The following is a 27587-nucleotide window of genomic DNA, read 5'->3' on the forward strand; positions in this document are numbered from 1 at the left end:
AAGGTTACTTGAACATAGCATTGCAATAACACAACAATTGATCTGACAGTTGACCCAAGACAGCTCCTAAGTGACTAATGGGCAGGAGCATATGTAATGTGGATTCACTAGACAAAGGGATGATTCACATCCCAGGAAGGACAAACTGAGGTGATTGGCACAAGATCCCACCACGCTACTCAAAAGGACACGCAATTTAAAACTTTACAAATTGTTTATTTTGAAACTTTGTATTTAATGTTTTCAGACCTCAGTTGGCTATGGGTGACTGAAACCGAGAAAAGCCACAACACATCAGCCATTCATTATGCCTCCTGGGAGGGCGTGTAACCTTGTGTGAAACGCACTGTGAAAAATCGAAGCTGATTTCTCCACCAGCTTGGAGATGGATGAGTCAGCCCTGCCCGGGTGGAGCATTGCAGAACATGCTCAGGAAGCACTACTGAATTATCATAGACACTAACTTTATTTTTCTACTGAGCAACATTCATTTGGATTATTTACATTGGGCCAACTGTTTCTGGAGTACTCTGCACATCCTGAATTATCATCAGCTTTTGGATGATAGCACTATTCGTTTTTCATAACATTAATTGCTATTTAATATAAATTAATTTATAAGCTGTCACATCTTTGTTGCTACCATTATAATGTCAAAATTTGAGGGGATGTTGACAGCTTCATTTATTAGTGTCTTGCCAGCACCTAAACCACTGACTGGCAGCATATAGCAGGCACTAAATAAATATTCACTAAGTGAGTGATGAAATGAATGAATGAATGAATGCAGTACATCTCCTTTTTCTCATTTTTTTTTTTAAAATCTTTACATTCTGCTTCTCAGTATCTTGTTCTGCTATAAAAAGTATTTGAATGGCAGCACCACAAAGCCAACCCCCGTTAATTCCCTTGGCATCAAAGGAGTCCACAGATTCTTAAAAGATCACTTAATGAGTTGTCTTGCCGGATAATTTACTGTTTACATTTCAAGGAATGTCACTACCTTAGTTTCAACATAAAATTGTCTTAAATTGTTAGAAGTGCTTTTTAATTATAATTCATATCTCAGAATATAATTGTCGTTCTATAGAAAATGAAGTTTCCCAAGTCCATACATTTTTCAATTGTGTTATAGCTACCTTCACTTGAATTTATTCAGCACGGAGGAACATAGACTCAATAATATTTTCAGTCTCTCATCTCAGCATGTTGTCTTACTCTGATAATTCTGCAGTTTTCTTAGTAGCATTAAAAATTTCCCTTCTGAGTGTTGATAACTTATCTGAAAATGCTATAGAACAATTTAGACCTTCTGAGTGGATTCTTTGCTGTTAATCTGCTCAGAAATATTTCATTTACTTGCTGTATTGCTAATAGTTAGAGATAAATGATCACAGCAGTGTGTTTTGGTTTTTGGTTGTTTTTTGTTTGTTTGTTTGTTTGTTTTTGTTGTTGTTGTTGTTGTTACTGAGCTTTAATCAGACCATCAACATGAGCTGCTTTCATCTGTTTTAAAATATGTTTCAATTTTTCCATTTTTCTCCCCTAATCATCTGATTGGTTATTAACTTGGAACCTCCCTGTTTCTTTTACAGCCCATAATACACACTGTTCCACTGCAAATTTTATGGGATTTATGACACATTTTGGGGACAAATTTTTAATAATATAACTCTTAGACTTTTCCAGTACAGAAAACACATTTCTTCAGATTGACTAAAGATATTTTGGTTGGCAAATGAGTTACTTTGTTTTCAGAATTTTTCTTTAAGTCTCAATATTCTTGGTTGGATGTCCAAAATTATCACTTACCCACAATTTCCAGTTCTCCCTTCTACACAATTGATAATCTTTCATATATACTCTTTTTTGTTGCTGTTATTTTCAGGGCTTTTGTTTCAAACAAATCCAGTCAATGACATTTTTTACTTGTTTCAAACAACTTAATTCAATCAAAGTTCCATATAGCCAACCACCACTTATAAGAGGTACCATCTTATATAGGACTAATGTTTTAACCTGGATACATCTATGAATATTTTAATAAAGTGCTCCGAAAGGATCAGCTAGGTTTGTCTCTGTCCTGGTTCTGTTTAGATCTCCCCTTTTCTTATCTATGAAATGTATGTTTTTCTATCCCATGGCAATAGTTTGCATACTTCCCAGTATTATGGAGTGTTTCATGCTCTTAAAAATGGCTCACTAATTGCAAAACACTATAATTATTAACATTTATTACTGTGTTTCAAGTATTGCTGCCAAGTTGTAAACCATTCTGCCATTTCCTTTCATCTTTTTTGCACTCCTTACAAAATATTGTTATGATCTATTTCACAAAAGAGAAAACTAAAGTCAGATTGGTTAAACAATTGTCCATCATCAAACCACAAGTATATAGGAGAATCTGGTTTTAAATCTTAGGTTATCTGTGATAGTTCATCTACGCGTATGTCTGATCTTCTTTAAAGCATCGACTTCTTTCCTCCAGTAAAGCCCCCAAGCCATAATTCCATTGAGTTTGTCATTCCTATAACTCTGTCTAAATTTATGAATAAGAACATGCACTGCAGTAATTGCTGGAAATATATATGTCTTTCTTGTAACTTTGTCCAGTGCAAATCTCTGCAATGTGAGTGTGATTGAGAGTAGAAAGTGATTCAGGAGGGAGTCTTCTGGGGTCAGTATGCTTTTTGAGAAATGTTCCTACATTACTTTACCAGATTGCAAGTAAATTTCCCAAAGTAAAGAAATTGTTTGTCTTAAGGTTAAGAATACTCTAGTTGAGTAATATAAATTAACTTACTAGTTAACCATCTCATGTCCTCTCTATATAAGATATTAATTCTTTACTGTCCCCAACCCTCCTTTAAAAATTCCTATATTCAGTGTTCGTTTTCCAAGGTACATGTATTGAGTATAACTTTACCTGCCCAATACTAACTAATATTCATCCAAGGTGCCCTATGCAAACAAAGTTCTATGAACTCTGATTTCAATATGCAATATTTCTGGTAAAATAATGACTTCTTTCAAGTTTGAGATAAACATTAAAAATAAGGCAGAACAAATAAACGAAATGAAATGGAAAAGAAGCATTGGAAATTTTGATTGGGGATGAGAAATTTAATAGGTTTATTTGGAAAAAGCAAACAAATGAGAATTGTGAATTATGTTAAGGAGTGAAATATGCTATGAGTTATTAAAATGTTTTTAAAGTTGTAATAGTTAACAAAATGTGGTGGTGACTTAAGAACTGAAGGACAGATAACAGGGTAGCCTGAGATCCAATGCTAACATATAGAATTTAAAATATCACCATTCTACAGGAAAAGGATCTATTATACTTAACATTGTGTTGGGAAAATTAATTATTTTGAAGAAAAGATCAAATCTTTGTTGGCATCATACCCAAAATATACAGTATTGAGACTTGATAGAAAGTTTAAAAGTAACAGCTGAAACTATAAAATACATATAAATATGTAAGATATGAAAAGAATGATTATGTATTTGCCTACTACATAAAAATTTGAATCTTTAATATATCAAACATTAATATTTTCTATACTCTTAAAAGTGTATTTCTTTTTATATATAATTAATGTAAATCTGTAAGCAAAATGACAAAGTTTATGAATAAATATTTTACAGAAGTCATATAGTTAACTAACAGGCATATAAAAATCCAACTCATTATGAATCAGAGAAACACAAATAAAAGAATACCAGTGTGGATCAAAATGGTGGCGTGAGGTGAGCCTCTGTCAAGCTCTTCTGGAATTAACAAGTAATCGAACAACAATAACTCCACAGAGGACTCCCTGCACAGCAGACAGGCAAGACGAAGAGGCCCACTACTGAATTCACCTAAAGGTGGGTGAATCACGCGAGCGAGGGAGGAGGGAAGGGAGAGGTGCGGAGACGGAGCCATGAGGGCGCAAGACGCAGACCTAGCTCAGTGCTCCGAGCTCGCTGCTTCCCGGATCTACCGCAGCTGCGGGAGAGGGAAGAACTCGGACTGCTAGGGCTCCGCTTATGGCCCACAGGGCTGAGGAGACAACATATAACATGGCTGAACCCAACGCTCACGGCAGAGACCTTGGAGAAAAGACTGAGGGAAGAAGGCTGAAAACGGTGGTTAAAGCCCTCACTGTCGAGCAGAGAATGGAGCCTTAGGCACTGAGACTAGCCTCCCCCTCCCTACCCTCCCAGAGCTCGCCCCGCCCCCACCTGCCCGGTGCTAGATGCAGAACAGTAGCCGTGTCAGAGCAAAAGAACAGAATATTTGCTGTTCTGAGAACTGTGGACCGCAGACACAGATTCACAGCCCACCTATTCCGGCAAAGGGGAGGGACCTGTGGGAGCAGAACCGGCTGTGGTGGTGGTCGCCACCATTGCTCTGGGCCACCTCTCACAACTCACCCCGCCCCTGACCCCACCTAACTGGGTGGATCCCTGCTGGAGTAAACAGAACTGCTGAAACATACGGGCTCTGAATCTGGTGCAGGAAGAGCTTTGGAACTTCAAAAGCTCTCCTCATACCCATATGGACAGTGCGCCCTGTGACCCAGGTGAATATTAACAGAGGAGAAGCCCATTTCCCAGGGAATCCCCCCATTGAGTGAGAAGCTGGAATAGTGCAGAGAAAACATAGCACTACCATGTGAGAGAGGAAAAAAAAAGCTGCAGTCAGAGAGAAAATTAAACATTCTACCAAAAAGTACTGGAAAACAAAAGAAAGACCTCTTCCTATCAACCTGTTGCAGAAGCCACTCCTATAGATTTCTAGGTAAGAGAAATAATAAATCTGTAATTGCCATGAATAAACAAGGCAACAAGACAGCTCAGAAAGAAAGTGAAAAGTCTCCAGAAAATGAACTTAAAGATATGGAAATATGTGACTTAAATGACAGAGAATTCAAGATTGCAGTTCTGGAAAAATGCAACGAGATGCAAGAAAACACAGAAAGGCAGTTTAATGAACTCAGAAACACAATCAAAGAACAACATGAGCATTTTATGAAAGAGATTGAAATTTTAAAAAAGAACCAAATAAAATTTCTGGAGATTAAGAACTCAATAGAAGAAATTAAGAATGAAATAACCAGCTTAGGTAATAGAGTTGACCACATGGAGGAAAGAATCAGTAACATCGTAGATAGAAACCTGGAAATGACACAGATGTAAGAAGAAAGAGACTTGAGACTTAAAAGAAATGAAAAAACTCTACAAGAACTTTCTGACTCCATCAGAAAGAGCAATATAAGAATAATGGGCATACCAGAAGGAGAAGAAAGAGAGAAGGGAACAGAGAGTATATTCAAACAAATCATCGATGAGAAATTCCCAAACTTGTGGACAGATCTGGTTCCTCGAATCCAAGAAGCAAATAGAACACCTAATTACCTCAATCCCAACAGTCCTTCTCCAAGTTGCATTGTATTGAAGCTGTCTAAAATCAACAACAAAGAAAGAATCCTCAAGGCAGCCAGGGAAAAGAAGACGGTAACCTACAAAGGAAAGCCCATTAGATTACCGTCGGATTTTTCAGCAGAAACTCTACAAGCCAGGAGGGAGTGGAACCAAATATTCAAATTATTGAAAGAGGAAATGATGAGCCAAGAATAATATATCCAACAAAGATAGCCGTTAGATATGAAGAAGGAATAAAGACCTTTCCAGACATACAGAAGCTGAGGGAATTTTCTACTACATGACCTGCACTACAAGAAATACTAAAGGAGGCTATTTGACCACCATCAACAGGGACAATTTGTGGCAACCGAAACATGAAAAGGGGGAGAGTAAAGGCCTGAACCGGAATATGGGAATGGAGAAAGTAAGCATGCTGAAGAAAATGGAATACTCTAAATATCAAACTTTCTTTTACATAAACTTAAGGGTAACCACTAAAAAAAAAAAAAATCCAGAACTGAAATATATACTGTAATAAAAGAAGAAGCAGAGGGAAACATCATAGAATACAACCACACAGAAATAATAGACAACAACAAAAAGGCAAAGAAACAATGGAGACACAGCCTTACCGGAAAACTAAAGATAGAATGACAGGAAATCCTCACCTATCAATAATCACCCTAAATGTAAACGGACTGAACTCACCAATAAAAAGGCACAGAGTAGCAGATTGGATGAAAAAATTAAACCCAACCATATGCTGTCTCCAAGAGACACATCTCAGTTACAAGGGCAAGCATAGACTCAAAGTGAAAGGGTGGAAATTGACACTCCAAGCAAATGGTACCCAGAGAAAATCAAGTGTAGCCATAATGATATCAGATGAAACAGACTTCAGGGTGAAAAAGATAACAAGAGACAAAGATGGACATTTCATAATGGTAAAGGGGACTATGCTACAAGAAGACATAACAGTCATCAATATTTATGCCTCTAATCAGGGAGCACCAAAATATACCAAGCAACTACTAACAGAACTAAAGGGAGAAATTGACCAAAATACAATTATACTAGGGGACTTAAATACATCATTGACAGATATGGATAGATCATCCAAACAGAAAATAAATAACGAAATACCAGCCCTAAATGATACATTAGATGAAACAGACATAATTGACATATATAGAGCACTTCATCCTAAAATATCAGACTATACATTCTTTTCTAGTGTACATGGAACATTCTCAAGGATAGACCATTTATTGGGACATAAAATCAGCCTCAGCAAATTTAAGAAGATTGAAATCATACCAAGCATATTCTCTGATCACCAGGCTTTGAAATTGGATATCAACTGCAAAAAGAAAGCAGGAAAAAACCACAAATACATGGAGATTACAGAACATACTTTTAAAGAACGACTGGGTCAAAGAAGAAATTAGAGGAGAGATCAAAAGATGCATAGAAACAAATGACAATGAAAATACATCCTACCAAAATTTTGGGGATGCAATGAAAGCAGTTTTAAGAGGGAAATTTATATCATTATAGGTCTATCTCAAGAAACAAGAAAAATCCCAAATAAATAATATCATGTTACACCTTAAAGAACTATAAAAAGAAGAATAAGTGAAACCCAAGGTCAGCAGAGGAAAGGAAATAACAAAAATCAGAGCAGAACTAAATGAAATAGAGAACAAAAAGACAATAGAAAAAATTAATGTGACAAAGAGCCGGTTCTTTGAAAAGATTAACAAAATTGACAAACCCTTGGCTAGACTCACTAAGATAAAAAGAGAGAAGACACTAATTAACAAAATCAGAAATGAAAATGGGGAAGTTATCACAGACACCACAGAAATACAAAGGATCATCCAAGAATACTATGAAGGACTATATGCTACCAAATTCAATAACCTAGAAGAAATGGACAAGTTCTTAGAAACATATAGCCTTCCAAGGCTGAACCATAAAGAACTGGAAAATCTAAACAGACTGATCATCAGTAACGAAATTGAATCAGACATCCAAAACCTTCCCAAAAGCAAAAATCCAGGACCAGATGGCTTCACTAGTGAATTCTACCAAACCTTCAAAGAGGCTCTAGTGCCAATCCTGCTCATACTCTTCCAAAAAATTGAAGAGGAGACAGTACTCCCTAACTCATTTTATCAGGCCAACATTACCCTGATACAAAAACCTGGTAAGGACAACACAAAAAAAGAAAACTATAGACCAATATCTCTGATGAATACAGATGCAAAAATCCTAAACATAATTCTAGCAAATAGAATACAACAATGCATTAAAAGGATTATTCATCACTACCAAGTGGGGTTCATCCCTGGGGCACAAGGATGGTTCAACATCCACAAATCCATCAATGTGATACATCACATAAACAAAATAAAGGACAAAAATCATATGATTATATCAATTGATGCAGAAAAATCATTTGACAAGACACAACATCCATTTATGATTAAAACACTTAATAAAACAGGTATAGAAGGAAAATACCTTAACATAATAAAGGCCATATATGGCAAGCCCTCAGCTCATCTCATAATTAATGGAGAAAAACTGAAGCCCTTTGCTCTACGTTCAGGAACATGACAGGGCTGTCCCCTATCACCTCTGCTTTTCAACACAGTGTTGGAAGTCCTTGCCAGAGCAATCAGGCAAGAGAAAGAAATAAAATGCATCCAAATTGGGAATGAAGAAGTTAAATTATCACTCTTTGCAGATGACATGATGCTATATATAGAAAACCCTAAACACTCCACCAAAAAGCTATTAGAGTCAATCAACGAATACAGTAATGTTGCTGGCTACAAAATCAACGCACAAAAGTCCATTGCATTCCTATATACTAACAATGAAATCTCAGAAAAAGAAATGCAAAAAGCAATTCCTTTTGCAATTGCACCAAAAAGAATAAAATACCTAGGAATAAACTTAACCAATGATGTGAAGGATCTATATGCTTAAAACTATAAGACATTTTTGAAAGAAATTGAAGAAGACACAAAGAAATAGAAAGACATTCCATGCTCATGGATTGGAAGAATCAACATAGTTAAAATGGCCATATTACCCAAAGCGATATACAGATTTAATGCAATCCCCATCAAAATCCCAATGGCATTTTTTAGAGATATAGAACAAAAATCATCAGATTTGTTTGGAACCACAAAAGACCCCGAATAACCAAAGCAATCTTAAGAAAAAAGAACAACACTGGAAGTATCACACTCCCTGACTTTAGCTTGTACTACAGGGCTACAATAATCAAAACAGCATGGTATTGGCAGATAAACAGACACATAGACGAAAGGAATAGAATTGAGAACCCAGAAATAAAACCACATAAATATGGACAGATAATTTTCAACAAAGAAGCAAAAAACATACAGTGGAGAAAAGACAGCCTCTTCAATAAATGGTGCTGGGAGAATTGGATAGCCACTTGCAAAAGAATGAAACTGGACTGCTATCTGTCACCATGTACCAAAATTAATTCAAAATGGATCAAAGACTTAAGCATAAGACCTGAAACAATAAACTGCATAGAAGAAAACATAGGTACTAAACTTATGGAACTTGGGTTCAAAGAGCATTTTGTGAATTTGACTCCAAAGGCAATGGAAGTAAAAGCTAAAATAAACGAATGGGACTATATGAAACTGAAAAGCTTCTGCACAGCAAAAGAAACCATCGACAAAATAAAGAGGCAGCCAACTGAACGGGAGAAGATTTTTTGCAAACAGTGCCTCCGATAAGAGGCTAATATCCAAAATATACAAGGAACTCATGAAACGCAACAACAAAAAAACAAACAACCCAATTGAAAAATGGGCTGAGGACCTTAAGAGACATTTCTCCAAAGAGAACATACAAATGGCAAATAGACATATGAAAAAATGCTCAACATCACTAATCATCAGAGAAATGCAAATCAAAACCACAATGAGATATCACCTCACCCCAGTCAGAATGGCTATCATCAACAAGACAAATAGTAACAAGTGTTGGAGAGGCTGTGGAGAAAAAGGAACCCTCATACACTGTTGGTGGGAATGCAGACTGGTGCAGCCGTTATGGAAGGCAGTGTGGCGGTTCCTCAGAAAATTATGAATAGAATTACCATATGACCCAGCAATCCCTCTTCTGGGTATCTACCCAAAAAATCTGAAAACATTTATACATAAAGACTCGTGTGCTCCAATGTTCATTGCAGCTTTGTTTACGGTGGCCAAGACATGGAAACAACCAAAATGTCCTTCGATAGATGAATGGATAAAGAAGTTGTGGTATATATACACAATGGAATACTATTCAGCAGTAAGAAAAGATGATATAGGAACATTTGTGACAACATGGATGGATCTTGAGAGTGTAATGCTTAGCGAAATAAGTCAAACAGAAAAAACAGAGAACCATATGATTTCACTGATATGTGGTATATAAACCAAAAACAACAAAAGAACAAGACAAACAAATGAGAAACAAAAACTCATGGACAGACAATGTTAGTGGTTACCAGAGGGTAAGGGGGGTGGGGGGTGGGGGGTGGTAGATGAGGGTAAGGGGGATCAAATATATGGTGATGGAAGGAGAACTGACTCTGGGTGGTGAACATACAATGGGATTTATAAATGATGTAATACAGAATTGTACACCTGAAATCTATGTAATTTTACTAACAATTGTCACCCCAATAAATTTAAAAAAAAAAAAAAGAATACCAGTGTGCAGTAATAGCCTATAAATTGGCAGCACGAAAAGTATAGTATCAACTGTTACTACTTCAAGATACAGTTGGCATCACAAAGTGGCAAGTAAGATGGCAAAAAAATGAGGTTAAATGTATTTGCCAAAAAACAGTGAATGTAGAAGAAAGTAAATAATTTTGGTACATATAATTTGTGGATCCACATTTCCATTATTTTTTAGGGTAGAACAAGGGCAATTTCAAGAGATTTGAGTCCCATTTAGGACAGAGAGCCCAAGTATTCAAACACCAAATATCAAAGTGACATCTTGGTCTATTCCGGCTACTACAAAAGAACAGCAGAGACTGAGTGGCTTATAAATAACCAAATTTTATTTCTGGCGTTCCGGAGGCTGGGCAGTCCAAGATTAAGATGCAGGTAGATTCCACGTCTGGTGAGGTCCTGCTTCCTGGTTCATAGATGGCAGTCTTTTCCCTGTGCCCTCCCATAACAGAAGGGGTGAGGGAGCTCTCTGGAACCTCTTCTTAAAAGGACAGTAATTCCTTTTAGAAGACCTCCTCCCCCATGACCTAATCACCTTCCGAAGTCCCCACCTTCTAATACCATTGCCCTGGAGATCAGGTTTCAACACATGAATATTGGGGAACACAAACATACAGCGTATAGGAGGTAGTAATTATTTACAGACACTACGTATATTATACACATATATGTGATATAATTTATATTTAATAGTATATACATATATATCTAAAAACAATGGCTGCTCCTGTAAGATTCATTGATGCCTATAAGTGCTAATATTTCACAAATGTATGCAAAGTTTAAAAATTTATAGCTTTGTTCAGAATTCAGACTTACTAAATATCTTTATATATTATTTATATTGCAAAAAAATTACACTTAAACTCATGCATGCTGTTTCTTTTTAATTGTAATAAACATGATCCCAGCTCATGAATTTAATTTTTCTTCCTTTGCTTCTTTTCACATTTTAGTAGAGCCACAAAAATACAAAACAAATACTACGTATATCTTTTTAAATAGGTTATTTTTCCAGGTTGTGTTTCTACCAGAATCTTTTGTTCCAAGTCACTGAATGCATTTCATAAGGATGAGTCACTTCAGAATGAGATTGCTTGGATTATAAGCATAATGTGCATGTGTTTGGAAAAAAAGAAGAAAGAGAGAAATGTTTTTCAAAAAGACAGATGAGTAAGTTAGCATAGCCAAAGGGCAGCTACATCTGATGTGGTGACAGGCTTTGCATGCTTCATGTATTCATGCAGTTTCCATAGCAGCCACCATGTCACGTGATAGTTCAAAATAATTTGTAATTGCCAAGAACTCTTAAAGGGAAACACTCCCAAGTCTGATATAATTTTTTAAATCAACTAAATGTTTCTGAGTCCAGATCCTTGATTCAAACCCAACGGTGAAACAGTATGGAAGCCACAACCTCCAAATCTCTGTTTCCTTATCCATAAAATGTAGATAAAAATATATGCAATGCCTGCCTCACAGGATCAGTACATAATAGATACCGTATGAACATGCTATGGAAAGTGTTGTACAAATGGGGGGGGGGGCAGTTAATTTGCAGAATCATAGACTATTATAACTGAAAGACACGTTAGAGGTCACCTGGTCCCAGTTACTCGCTTCACAAATATAGTAAAAAGCACTAAATTTGTGCAAGAGTCACATTAGGTGAGTGGCAAGGTCATTATTAGTACTGAGTTGGTCATTTGTCCCCATGTCCAGTGCTCCTGGCCTTTATCCCTTCTGTTCCTGTGGTCATCTACTGTTCTCTCAGCTATAGCCCCCTGCCTTCCTGATTTTCCACGCGGGTTACTCTCATGGAAAGCAGTTGCTTCAGTCTTCAGAGAGCACAGTCTGCACAAACCTGGCTATACAGAACTTCAAGTTTATCTTTTTCGCACCTGAGAGTCTTACTATTAATCCCACATTGGGTCCTCAGCATACTCTTCTTCTAAGCTCTTTCAGCCTTTCAGTGTTTGAAATTGATCTCCAGTATCACAGGGATTTTTAATAGAAATCCCAGGGAGTCTACAAGTGTCTAGGCGTTATGTAAAGCAAAACGGAGAGAGAATCTGTCTCATGAAAGAGTTATTACCTGAGTACTCTTCTTTGAAATTACATCACATTAATAGCCAATTTTAATAACGTATGGTATATTTTAGTTTGGGAGCAATTTCATGTACAGATTTCTTTTGTACAGATCTAATATAACCCTCAAATAAAGCTCTCTTTGAGGGAGGTTACCCCCATTTGTTGATGAAAAAAACGATTTTCAGAGACATTAATTAACCTTCCTATTGTAACAATAATATTGGAGCCATGACTTGAACTTAGGTCTTTGTGGTGGTGGTTGCTTTGTTTTCCTTTGTTTTTAATTAGCTGTTTTTTCCATTACTCAGTGATGTCTATCCAATCAGTAAGTGCTTTTGATCAATTTGGCTCACTAGCTCAGTGTCATGCACTTGTGTGATCTGAATGAAAGAAGCCTGACACAAAGACCAAATTCTTACACAGGCTCCTGAGACTTCCTAACCCATTCAAATTTGGCTTCTCTGTCCATTTCTTCCGACTTCAGCTGTTAACCTCAGTTGCTGTCTTCATCTTGCCTTTTCAGCTTTACTCCCAGTCTCTCAACTCTTGGCTAGAATGCTGATTACTAATTATGACCATCTTGATTTGATCCCACTACCCCCATAAAGACTTCACCTAGCCCGTCCAGGACTGGCAGATAAAAGCCACTAAATCCCTGCCACTAACAGCTTACTGTTGATCAAGCACTAGCTAACCACGGTTAGCAAATTCACAAGAGGTGTCAGAGGTACTACAGAGTTCACTTACCTTTTTTGTAGAGTCGCCAGTCCTTGTTGAGGGAGAGACACTCATCAGGTTTTTTTCTCCAGGGTTCTGTATTCAGAAGATGACTAAGCTATGGGGGAAATCCAGAAATGTTTCTGGATCTCTGGGAGCAAGCACTTCACTGACTCTGAAGGAAACTGGAGAGGATTAGAACAGAAACAGAAATCTAAGCGGGTAGAGCTGAAAAGAGAGGCTAGTTGATTTACACGCTCACATGTATAATTTAAAAGAAACTGTTAGTTTACAGGTTTGTTTTTGTTCTTACCCTTACTATATAAGCTATAGAAAGGCATCATTTTATTTACCATTCACTAATGTGTACCTATTATGTAGCACAGTGGTTAGCATTTAGATTTTCAGATTTATATTCTGAAAGAATATACAAATTAATATATTCTTGCAAGACAATATATGATCGATAATTAAAAATATACTTCCTTCTTTAGAAATGTAACTTTATTTAATTACACTTAGTTAACCTTATTTATATTTTGTTATAATTCTCTTCTTATCTCTGCTCATTTGGAATTAGTTTTAATTGTTTGTTGAAAAAAAAAAGGAGAATTGAGGCTACTGATTTAAGGGAGAGAGTCTGTTATGGATAAGGTACAAATGAAATAATAATACCACATTTCTCAACTTATTGGCTTTTCCATTGCAGAATTAGCAAACAAGGCTATTTGCACAGTAATAGTTTTAATTTAGGAAGAACATTTGAAAACCAGTAAATGCCTAAAGCCCTTAACTGTCATATGGTTTTAGAAAATAACTATTGACAAATATATATATATATATATATATATATATATATATATATATATATATATATATATATATATATAAAATCAGTAAGTAAAAGAAATTAGTTTAATGTTTTTCAGTCTTCAGGTAAATTGATTGAACTAAAATTAATTTGGGTACATCAAAGCTTAAAAGGTAAAAAATGTTTCAAATGAATTTGATCAGTGGCAGGTAACCTCCAAAGACATTCTTCTGCCTTCTGATATGATTGCTGCTAAGTCAGACTTTGAGAAGCCTCTGTTTTTTTCTGTAAGATCTTTGGATGGGAGGTGCTGCAGACTTCCTAGATTATTAGTCTAAAGACTATCTAGAAGATGATAGATAAGTAGATAGATGATAGATAGATAGATAGATAGATAGATAGATAGATAGATAGTTCGATAGATAGATAGATGATAGATAGACATTAATTATCATTGCAAAATAAGAATAGTTGGCCTTGTTTTATATTTAAAAGGCAAGCAGTTGATCTGGTCACCATTCTATGCTAGTGTTTCACACATGATAGAAGTCAATAAATAATTAATTATTTATCCTCACAAGTATTTTAATTCATTGCAATTTATGCAATTTCTAGCAATAGATAATACCCTGGCATTTATAGAATATAGTACAGTCATTGTCATCCCTACCTATAATATATTCTAATGACCTTGTTTACTTTGTAAATTACTTTTTCATTATATGTCTGTATCCACAAATTACCGCCACCACCCCTCTCAACCTTCCCATACCCCATCCCTTCCCCACCACCAACCACTATTTGTCAGGAAGTTCTTATATATCTCTTATAAAAATCACTTAAATTTTAGAAATGGAAGGATCTTCTAGAGATCATAAACATCAACCTCACTATTTTATACATGAGGAATCTGCATCTCAGAAAATGTAAGGTCACCCGGCTGGTTGATGGCAAAGTTTTTGACAATCAGTTATCAATCTATCTTTTTTCTACTCTAAAGTTTTATTAATTATATTAATAAGAAAATATCTCTTTTAAATGTATTCATTCTTATAGTCAGCTTTTTCCTTTCCTTTTCTTTTTTTTTTATTAATTTATATTGGGGTGACAATTGTTAGTAAAGTTACATAGATTTCAGGTATACAATTCTGTATTACATCATCTATAAATTCCATTGTGTGTTCACCACCCAGAGTCAGTTCTCCTTCAATCACCATATATTTGATCCCCTTTACCCTCATCTACCACCCCCACCCCTTTACCCTCTGGTAACCGCTAAACTATTGTCTGTGTCTATGAGTTTTTGTTTCTCATTTGTTTATCTTGTTCTTTTGTTGTTTTTGGTTTATATACCACATATCAGTGAAATCACATGGTTCTCTGCTTTTTCTGTCTGACTTATTTCGCTTAGCATTGGATCTCAAGATCCATCCATGTTATCACAAATGGTCCTATTTCATCTCTTCTTACCGCCAAATAGTATTCCACTGTGTACATATACCACCACTTCTTTATCCAATCATCTGTCAAAGGACGTTTTGGTTGTTTCCATGTCTTGACCTCATAAATAAAGCTGCAATGAACATTGGAGCACACGTGTCTTTATGTATAAATGTTTTCAAATTTTTTGGGTAGATACCAAGGAGAGGGATTGCTGGGTCATATGGTAATTCTATTCGTAATTTTTTGAGAAACCCCCACACTGCCTTCCATAACGGCTGCACCAGTCTGCATTCCCACCAACAGTGTATGAGGGTTCCTTTTTCTCCACAGCGTCTCCAACACTTATTACCATTTGTCCTGTTGATGATAGCCATTCTAACTGGGGTGAGGTGATATCTCATTGTGGTTTTGATTTGCATTTCTCTGATGATTAATGATGTTGAGCATTTTTTCATATGTCTATTTGCCATTTGTATGTTCTCTTTGGAGAAATGTCTCTTCAGGTCCTTTGCCCATTTTTCAATTGGGCTGTTTGTTTTGTTTTGTTGTTGAGTTTCATGAGTTCCTCGTATATTTTGGATATTAGCCCCTTATTGGAGGCACTGTTTGCAAAAATCTTCTCCCATTCAGTTGGTTGCCTCCTTATTTTGTCGATGGTTTCTTTTGCTGTGCAGAAGATTTTAAGTTTGATATGGTCCCATTCATTTAATTTAGCTTTTACTTCCATTGCCTTTGGAGTCAAATTCATAAAATGCTCTTTGAACCCAAGTTCCATAAGTTTAGTACCTATGTTTTCTTCTATGCAGTTTATTGTTTCAGGTCTTATGCTTAAGTCTTTGATCTATTTTGAATTAATTTTGGTACATGGTGACAGATAGCAGTCCAGTTTCATTCTTTTGCATGTGTCTTTCCAATTCTGCCAGCACCATTTATTGAAGAGGCTGTCTTTTCTCCATTGTATGTTTTTTGCTTCTTTGTTGAAAATTATGTCCATATTTATGTGGTTTTATTTCTGGGTTCTCAATTCTTTTCCATTGGTCTATGTTTTTCTTCCAATACCATGCTGTTTTGATTATTGTTGCTCTGTAGTACAAGCTAAAGTCAGGAAGTGTGATACCTCCATTATTGTTCTATTTTTCTTAAGATTGCTTTGGTTATTCGGGGTCTTTTGTGGTTCCAAACAAATCTGATGATTTTTTGTTCTACTTCTTTAAAAAATGCAATTTGGATTTTGATGGGGATCACATTAAATCTGTGTATTGTTTTGGGTAATATGGCTATTTTAACTATGTTGATTCTTCCAATCCATGAGCATGGAATGTCTTTTCATTTCTTTGTGTCTTCAATTTCTTTTAAAAATGTCTTATAGTTTTCAGCATATATAGGTCTTTCACATCCTTGGTTAAGTTTAATCCTAGGTATTTTATTCTTTTTGCTGCAATTGCAAAATAATTTTTTTCTTTTTCTTTTTCTGAGATTTCATTGCTAGTATATAGGAATGCAATGGACTTTTGTATGTTGATTTTGTAGCCAGCAACTTTACTGTATTTGTTGTTTCTAATAGCTTTTTGGTGGAGTGTTTAGGGTTTTCTATATATAGCATCATGTCATCTGCAAAGAGTGACAATTTAACTTCTTCATTCCCAATTTGGATGCTTTTTATTTCTTTCTCTTGCCTGATTGCTCTGGTGAGAACTTCCAACACTATGTTGAAAAACAGAGGTGATAGGGGACAGCCCTGTCGTGTTCCTGAAGGTAGAGTAAAGGACTTCAATTTTTCACCATTAATTATGAGTTTAGCTAAGCGTTTGTCATATATGGCCTTTATTATGTTAAAAATTTTCTTCTATACCTATTTTATTAAGTGTTTTAATCATAAAAGGATGTTGTATCTTGTCAAATGCTTTTCCTGTATCAATTGATATAATCATATGATTTTTGTCCTTAATTTTGTTTATGTGATGTATCACATTGATGGATTTGCATATGTTGAACCATCCTTGTGCCCTGGGATAAATCCCACTTGGTCGTGATAAACAATCTTTTTAGTGTATTGCTGCATTATAGTCCCGTTTACCATTATGAAATGTCCATCTTTGTCTCTTGTTACCTTTTTCTCCCTGACGTCAGTTTTATCTGATATCATTATGGCTAGAGCTGATTTTCTCTAGATACCATTTGCTTGGAGTGTCAATTTCCAACCTTTAACTTTGAGTCTATGCTTGCCCTTGTAGCTGAGATGTGTCTCTTGGAGACAGCATATGGTTGGGTTTCTTTTTTTGATCCAATCTGCTATTCTGTTCCTTTTTATTGGTGAGTTCAGTCCGTTTACATTTAGGGTGATTATTGATTGATATGTGAGGATTTCCTATCTTTCTATCTTTAGTTTTCTGATAAGACTGTGTCTCCATTGTTTCTTTGCCTTTTTGTTGTTGTCTATTATTTCTGAGTGGTGGTATTCTATGATTGTTCCCTCTGTTTCTTCTTTTAGTACAGTATATATTTCAGTTCTGTATTTTTTTTTTTAGTGGTTACCCTTAAGTTTATGTAAAAGAAAGTTTGATATTTAGAGTATTCCATTTTCTTCAGCACGCTTACTTTCTCCATTCCCATATTCTGGTTCAGGCCTTTACTCTCCCCCTTTTTATGTTTCCATTGTCACAGATTGTACCTGTTGATGGTGGACGAACAGCCTCCTTTAGTATTTCTTGTAGTGCAGGTCGTGTATTAGAAAGTTACCTCAGCTTTTGAATGTCTGGAAAGGTCTTTATTTCTCTTTCATATCTAAAGCATATCTTTGCTGGGTATATACTCTTGGCTCATAATTTCTTTCAATAGTTTGAATATTTGGTTCCACTCCCTCCTGGCTTGTAGAGTTTCTGCTGAAAAATCTGATGATAATCTAATGGGCTTTCCTTTGTAGGTTACCATCTTCTTTTCCCTGGCTGCCTTGAGGATTCTTTCTTTGTTGTTGATTTTAGACAGCTTCAATACAATGTACCTTGGGGAATGTCTGTTGGGGTTGAGGTAATTAGGTGTTCTATTTGCTTCTTGGATTCAAGGATCCAGCTCTCTCCGCAAGTTTGGGAAGTTCTCATCGACAATTGTGTGAATATACTCTCTGTTCCCTTCTCTCTTTCTTCTCCTTCTGATATGCCCATTATTCTTATATTGTTCTTTCTGATGGAATCAGAAAGTTCTTGTAGAGTTCTTTCATTTCTTTTAAGTCTCAAGTCTCTTTCTTCTTCCATCTGTGTCATTTCCAGATTTTTATCCTCGATGTCACTGATTCTTTCCTCCATCTAGCCAACTCCACTACCTAAGCTGGCTATTTCATTCTTCATTTCTTCTACTAAGTTCTTAATCTCCAGAAATTCTATTTGGTTCTTTTTTAAAAATTTCAATCTCTTTGGTAAAATCTTCATTTTGTTCTTTGATTGTGTTTCTGAGTTCATTAGACTGCGTTTCTGGGTTTTCTTGCATCTCATTGAGTTTTTTCAGAACATAATCTTGAATTCTCTGCCATTTAAGTCACATATTTCCATATCTTTCAGTTCATTTTCTGGAGACTTCATTTTCTTCCTGAGCTGTCTTGTTGCCTTGGTTATTCATGGCAATTAATAATTTATTGTTTCTCTTCCTAGACATCTAAAGGAGTGGGTTCTGCAACAGGTTGATAGGAAGAGGTCTCTCTTTTTTTTTTCAGTACGTGTTGGTAGAATGTTTTATTTTCTCTCCGACTGCAGACTTTTTTCCTCTCTTACACTGTAGTGTTATGTTTTCTCTGCACTATTCCAGCTTCTCACACAATCGGGGGATTCCCTGGGAGACAGGCTTCTCCTCTATTAATAGTTCACCTGGGTCACAGGGTGCAGTGTCCGTGTGGGTATGCGGAGAGTTTTTGAAGTTCCAAAGCTCTTCCTGCACCAGATTCAGAGCCCGTGTGTTTCAGCAGTTCTGTTTACTCCAGCAGGGATCCGCCCAGATAGGTGGGGTCAGGGACGGGGTGAGTTGTGAGAGGTGGCCCAGAGCAATGGCAGCGACCACCACCACAGCCAGTCCTGCTTCTACAGCTCCCTCCCATTTTCCAGAACTAGTTGGGCTGCAAATCTGTGTCTGCGGTCCACAGTTCTTAGAACTGCAAATATTCTGTTCTTTTGATCTGACACTGCCACTGTTCCACTTCTAGCACTGGGCAGGTGGGGCGGAGTGAGCTCTGGGATGGTAGGGAGGAGGCAGCTAGTCTCAGTGCCTAAGGCTTCCGTTCTCTGCTCGGCAGTGCGGGCTTTAACCACTGTTTTCAGCCTTCTTTCCTCAGTCTTTTCTCCGAGGTCCCTGCCGTGAGTGTTGGGTTCAGCCATGTTATATGCTTTCCCCTCAGACATGTGGGCCATAAACAGAGCCCTAGCAGTCCAAGTTCTTCCCTCCCCCGCAGCTGCGGTAGTTCCAGGATGCAGCGAGCTTGGAGCACTGAGCTAGGTCTGCGCCCTGCTCCCTCGCGGCCCCATCTCTGCACTTCTCCCTTCCTGCCTCCCCTGCTTATGCAATTTGCCCACCTTTAGGTGAATTCAGTAGTGAGACTCTTCGTCTTGGTTGTCTGCTGTGCAGGGAGTCTTTTGTGGAGTTATTGTTCTTCAATTTGTTGTAAATTCCAGGGGACATTTCCAGAGGCTCACCTCACACCGACATTTTGATGATGTATCCAGCTTTTTCCTTTTCTACAAGGAACACATCAAGGATACCACGCTGAACAAAATTCCAAATAGATTTTCCCTACTTGTTATCCTGATGCTATCTTGTTGCCCACAATTGCAATCACTAAAAGAAAACACATCAAATCTCTCAATCCACAAGACAGGAATAGTTATTCAAATAAGCTTGGCATGTCTTATAAAATCACTCAAAAATTAATATGTCCAATAATGCTTTGGCAAAGGATATGGAATTTAATTCTGTAGCCATTCAGAATACATTGCAAAGAACCAATTATCTGATACTCAAAATCCTTGGACTTTAAATGGTCCTAATTAATGCTGCTGCCTGGACGCCATTCTTCGTGCTATCAAACTACACTCTTTAGGCAATAACATATTCAAGGGGGAGTTACCTTTCAGTCTAACTGTAAACTTCATGAGTGTTCATCAAAGTTGGGGATTGAATAATCTATTGACATGGAGAGTAGTGGTAGAGGGTGTTGTCCCTGGAGTTTATCTGCCTGAAGCCTGTCTCCCTCTTGCTCTCTTTGTAACCTGGACAAGTTACTTATTCTCTGGCCCTTAGTTTTCTTGTCTTTAAAATGGAGCTAAAAATACCTCCGAGGATTATTGCAAGCATTAAATGAGCTATTTCAGACAAAGTGCCTAGAAATTACTTGACACAGATGGAACACTCAATAAATGTTATCTATTATGATTAATTCATTGAAAATTTATTTTTCATAGCTATAAAATGAATGGATTATTCTGATTTTTTTTTCCCAGGAAAAAAAAAAAGTTCATTCATGTTCAGGAAATAAAAAAATTCACTTTTTCCAAGAATACTCTAGATCTGAGTTCCAGCCAACAAGTTCTAGTTGTGTGACCTTGACCAAGAAAACTAATCTTCCTGTCTCTGTTTCCTCATATTTGAAATAAGTATTATAGTACTTGATACTTTGTGGCATGTTATGAGGTTTAGATGAATATACACATATATATACATATATATATATATATATATATATATATATATATATACATATACATAAATATATATATATACACATATGTATATATTTATATATATTCATATACATATACATGTATATATATATATACACATGTATATATACATCTGTAGTTAGCACATGTAAATATTTGCTATTATTTTGGATCTCCTGTATAAAGAAGGATAGAGTTAGAACTATGCCAATCCTAGACTTACTTAAATGTAAAATAAAAAGACATGCCAGTCATTTTTATTGGTTTTTTTTTTTTTAATCAAACTATTTTATATTCTTATAATACCCAGTAGTTATTATTGTCTTTGGCAGGAAATGGTGTGAGATGAGATTGCCTATAAATCACACTTTATTTTTCCCCCCAAAATCTGCTGTTGAATTACTGTTTTAGCCTTTCTAGGACTGTGTTAAATTATTTGAATAACACACCACCACCCGATTCCCACCCAGGTTCTCTGTGGCCTTGTGAGTTTGTAACTAGAAGGGATTTAATTAAATTACTGAAGAGTACAGATGTCAATAATTTTCTTGTGCGTGCAACAGTACTAGGTGGAATGTATCAGGCATCTTCGTTAAGAAATACTTACCACAAAGTTTACAGTACTCGAGGGCATTAAAAGGAACATGGTGCTGTCATTGTGATGCAGATTTGAAGGGAGTGAGAAAAGAGACACAGCATCACTCAGAAGACTAGTTTCACCCTCCCCTTAACTTTTTCTGCCAGAATACCTTGATTTTCATTTTTTTAAAGCTGTTTCAGATATAATTGTGTGTGTGCATGTGTACAAAGAACAAATAATTGGACAAATATCTTAAAAGGAAAAATATAGCCCCAATACACAAGACGTTTATCTCTTTTTGTCTTCCTGTTTGCTTAGGTATACTTTGTTATAGTATAGATATACTATATTTTATATATGATATGATTTTATATATTATATAGTGTATAGTAGAGTATATATTATATATTATATATACTATATATAAAATATACTATATATACTATAATATGTACTATACTATATATTATATAGCATATAATGTATTACATAACATATAACATTAATATATTATGTATGTGTATTATTGTTTTTACTCTTACAATATCATATTTTCACATAATATAGTGACAAATACCAGAAATGCTGTCTATTCCGTTTGTGGAAAACGTGGACCTTTCCAGTTATTTTATTAATTTGCTGATATAGCTATTCCCGAGAGAGAAAGAGCTATTCTTTTAAATATATTGAATCCCTGACACCTTAGAGATTATTCACAACCTTTCCTCTAGGAGTAACAAGAAATCTGGGGCCTCATGTTTACATTGTATTACAGATAAGCAAAAGAGGAAAAAAATTGAAAGAAAGAAAAGTCAGCAACAGGAGTTATAAGTATTTCCTACTTCCATTGCTGCCCAGACTATGTCCTACCCAAGATATTTCCCTGTTAGTCCAAAAAAATAGGAACTTTATTTTCTCCTCCAAAATGGAAATAAAATACTTGCATTGTTTGGAGTAGCTAACTGTTAGTTACACAGAATATATACCCATCCTACTTCACCGCCTGTGCATTCTCCTCTCACGTGGTAACCTAAACATATCATCAGGGTCATCTCTTTTCATTACATCTCTTTTTTTTTTCTAGAGCACTGTAGTAAAAGAATCATTACCACTATAACCACTCAAGAAACCATCTATATATATAGTATTTCCACAAGATATTTTTCCAGGAAAAGTTTCTGCTACAAATAGCAGTGAGTTAACTCTGTTTGGGAACACTGTGTTGTCTGGGGATGATGCTGAATTAGTGTTAATGGGAATGAGGTCATGAGTTTAATTCGCACAAGGATTCTCTTTGTTCTATAGTTATCCTAACCTTGCCTGGTTTGTCCGCTTGCAAAAAGAACATGAACTTCCCAGGCTCCTCTATGCCTTCATGATGGTGGAGAGTTAGTAGACTTAGACTTTCTAGGGTGTCAGGAAGGGTGGAATTCAGAGCATTCCATGGGATCCCCAATGACACACACAGGCCTTAATATGGAATAACCTGTGGGCTTAAGAGGTGAGAGCTGTCCAGCCAGGTAGCAGGGAAACCTTTCCCCAAAAGACTACATCTCAACCGCCATCTTGAGGTCAACTTTTCCTTGGAGCTGCAGTTTAACCACACTCAAGACCTCACAAGCCTGGCGTTTCCTCTTCTTTATAGGGTCAAGGGGCACCCAGGAGAGGTTGTGCAGGGTCTGCAGAAACATCAGCCTCTGCTTCTTTCTCAGAGTCAAAGAAACCACAGAATTTTGACTTTCTCTGAAGACATTTTCAGGCTCCTATTCTCTTCCTCTATCTTGGCATCAGTTTCAGAAATTTCTGGAATATACAGATGGTCCTCTTCTCCCTGCAAGGTGAGACACAAGGACTTTTTCCACCAGGAAGGAGACATCAAAGGCTCCATTGGAGGGAGAGCACCAAATATAAAGACACTCTGGGTAAAACCAGGTAGTGACTTCCTCCTGCAGGTGACCCTCACCCCCTACCCCAACAGCCTGGAACATTCGACTCATCTTCTGGTCGTCAGTACAGTTCAGGAGGCACAAAAAAATCCTCCTCCATCCTCACCCAGGGCTTTAAATCTACATGGAACCCATTTTGACTGTATCATGATGTGAAACTTTTCCCTCTGCTCCACTGGGAGATGGGAGGATTTAAAAGCTGTTTACATTTCACTGGTGGAGAATTTAAAATTGATATGAAAAGTAAAAATATAAATGAGGTCATACACTAACAGTAATGAATAATGCCAAAGAGTTATTATTACTGATAGGCATATTCCGTGGGTGATTTTCGACTCTGGAAAAATAATTATACCAAGGTTGTATAGTCATTCCTTTCTGAGTAAAGACAGTCATGAGTAAAATTGAGGAAAGCCTCAAAAAATGCAAAACCATAGCAACAGATTGCCATGAATTAGCATTGGACATTTAATATCGTGTAATCCAGATATTGGCAAAAATTCTGGTGTAGGTACGGATACTCACCACATGCTCATAAATAGAATGAAACACCTACACCATCTTATCAACCACTTGAGACAATCTGTGAAAGAGCCTTGCCTAACATACTCAATTAAGTCACATGGTTCAGCACTTGCCTCTTACTTCACATGTTTCCAGGCTGGTCTTTGGGCCAGTCACTCAGGTACTGCTCACTATGGTTATCTCTCTCATAAAGACTTAGAGCAGGTGATGTATTAACCTGGGGTATGTACCCATGGACTTGAGCGTACCCATCGTTAAACTCTATTTACTATAGCTAAAAAAGCTTGAAGAAAAAAAAAATGTTATGTCTCTTAACGCTCTGTGGGGACAGAGCCAGGAGTGCAGTTTCCAGGCTCTCGGCCTCACATGGAAAGGTGCTGGCTCAGGTAGTAAATGGCCATCAACTGTGATTGGATGGCCGTCAGCTGTGGCTAGTTGGCTGTCAGCTGTAACCAGTGAGTCATTGGCCACTAATATAACTGCTGTGGCTGCGCTAGCAGCAAATGGGGGCTGGCAAGAAGATGGTGGCTGAGCCTGTGAACAGCGCAATGAGGGTTGAAAATTGTGTGGCTCCTGTTTCCTGTTTCTCCAACCCAGTCACCAGCGAGAATATAGTGATATGACTCCCCTCTCTATGGCTCCGTGGGTGTTCTTTTCTGGCCTCAACATATCCTGCGTTCTTATGTGGGGAGCGGGACCAGAGACCCCACCTGACACCCTGCATGACACCTTCACTAACCAAACTCACTGCAGCATTAGATGAAAAGGGGAATGGCTGTGTGTTGAAAACGATCACAGCATCAGAGGTTTAAGATGACCACCTGATTGATCCATCTCTACCATTCCAAGTCATACCAAGTATTGTACAGCAAAATATCCCAAACCCAGGACGTGGTGAAGAAAATTCTCAGCAATACATTAAAAGTTTAATTAAGTGGTTCAAAACAACTAACCTTGAGTAGAGGATATTGTGAATAGAAGTGTGATGAGAACTAGTCAAAATTGTCATTCTGGCAGAAAAAAAGTTAAGCCAATAAATAAGAAGTTACACGTTAAAATAACAAAAAAAAAGATAAATAGATAAAAGAAACATATCACATTTCTTTAAGTTTCAGAGCTAAAAATGACAATTTAAATCCCTACAGATAATTTAAGTAAGCCAAATCTCAAAGGGGTAAGATACAAGCTAACACTGCAGGTATATCTGTCTTAAACTCATCTCTTCAGACTCCTAGTCCAAAGCCCTTTCCATCGCCCTCTACTGACAATAAGAACTGACTTTATCATGACTTTTGGAAAGAATCTTATGCAGTATTCTGGTGTAGTAAACCCACAATATATTTCCATATTAGTCTGCCTTGGGGGCCTGAATCCTATCACCAACTAATGTGGTTTCCCAGGGCTCCAAAAAGTCCCTTCAGAAAATGAAACACTTCTGAAGACAATATTATCACCAGACAATAGCAAAGACGTGAGTAGCTTTTCCTCACCAGAATTTTGCAACAGCTGTGACTAAGTGACTAATCTAAACACGTATAAAACTCTCCAGCAGAAAAATGATAATATATAATTTGCTAGTGAATGTTCCTTGAGGAGGGAAGTATGGAAAATTAAACAGAAGAATTAGGGTAGGTATTTAAGAGAGATGGTTTGATATAAATGTTGTATTTACATTTTTCAGGAAACCTGTTTTCATATTTCTGTATAACTGGACTGATAACAGGAAAGGAATATGGTACACAGTGAATACAGAGCCTGAAAAAAACACTTATTTTGTTCAAATTGGATTGATATCCATTATATATCTAATTTGTTCTACCTCATGACATGGGGGTAGGGCTAGAATTGTGCTGCTAAAGCTTGGTTCTCTTATTAAGGAGGAAAAGTTTCAAACATTTTCATTACATTGCTACTACAGGTTTCCTATGTTTGTCCCTGACCCCATTCTCATTATACAGAGATACAATCCCCTTCACTCCTTCCGAGGGTCAGTTCACAGGCTAGCAGATGTGGGGCTCCAGTGGTCCTGGGGTCCATTTCACTCAGGCGGCTGTTCACCTGAATTAACTTGGAGAGTATGAGCCATAACTTGTGGAGATTTAAGTGTCAAGATCAAGGATAAATTAAGTTTCAACAATAAATTCAAAGCTGGAAATAAGAGACAAAACCAAGAATAGGTACTTGGTGTAGTTGGGGATGAAGTAAAAGGGGAAAAACCAAATGAGCAGATCAGATATAATTGTCTCACCTGGGAGATTTGTCCCAAAGCCATTTTTAATGACTGGTGACTTATTACGTATCAATAGCTAAGATTGACTTAATGATCCTCCACTACCTTCTCAGTCTTTCACTACTAGGTGCAGTATTTCCAAGACTTCCCATCAGTGACTTTTAAAAACTCATTATTACATCTTCTAGTATTCTAGAGATAGGAATGTTGTTCTCACAACTTGTGTCTGAATACCGTCTTTGCTTTATGAGTAGTTTGGACTGGTTATTTTAGGCCTCTTAACCTGTACCTTAATCTGTAAAGTTGGAGGGAGGGCTATTTATACTTATTCTACTCAGTTATTTTGAAGATTAATAAGATAATGTACATACCACTAATATAGGGCTTGGCACAGAGTAAGTGCTCAATAAATAATAGATGCTACTACCAACTACTACCATTGTACTTTCTTCTGGAACCAAGCATATCATGACTCCAGCTCATTCTACGTCATAAATGCTGACTTCTTCTCTGGGGTTGCTGGTAGAGATGGCAAGGGCATGGGTGTTAAGCAGAGGTTATGCTCCTTAGGAATAACAGGAATTATCAGAAATCTGGGTTCTTGGATATTCATAAGCTCTATGATTTTGAATAGACAGAGAAAGTGGTTTCCAAGTTATCCAGGGAATTTAAAAAATCGTCTGTGTCTGAAAAAGAGCACACCCAAACCTTCAAAATTTATTATGTCATAATGCCATCTTATTTCGTGTTCATTACATCCTCCACCAAGAAACTACAGTACTTTTATGTAATAAGTATTCCAGAAATATTTGCTAAAGGGGTAAACATTCTCAAAGAAAGAAAGTTTTACTTATTTACAGGTGAACTACTTCACAGTATGCTGCTTTCTACTGTGCCTCTTCTGGTGGTGCGTTGTCCTCTGTGACCAAGCTGACTCTTAAAATTATTTTTATTCTGTTTTGTTCTCACTATTTTGAATGATCAAGTATAACTTAGTGTTTAAGATCTCCTGGAGCCAATTAGGTCTGGTCTCAAAACATAGCCCCACCATTTGCCAGTTGTCTGTAAACAGCAATATCATTATCAGGAACATGTACCCTTCCCTGACCTAATATATGCACTCAGTGTGTCTTTATTATTGTGGAAAACAAGCACAGTTGTAGAGTAGGGATGTGCATTTTATTAGCCTACTATACTTTCCACTTGGGGAACTCTCTTATTGGTTGGTAAAGCATCCTTTCAAATGTCTCAACAAATCATTCAAAGTTTTGTACAATCTACCATGTATGTTGGCCATTATCACATTTATACTATTTATAGTACTTTGTCCCCTAATGCCAAGTATG

This window comes from Rhinolophus sinicus, chromosome 4 (genome assembly GCF_057876585.1).
Source record: "Rhinolophus sinicus isolate RSI-liver-muscle chromosome 4, RSI-T2T, whole genome shotgun sequence".
NCBI classification, from domain to species: Eukaryota; Metazoa; Chordata; class Mammalia; order Chiroptera; family Rhinolophidae; genus Rhinolophus; species Rhinolophus sinicus.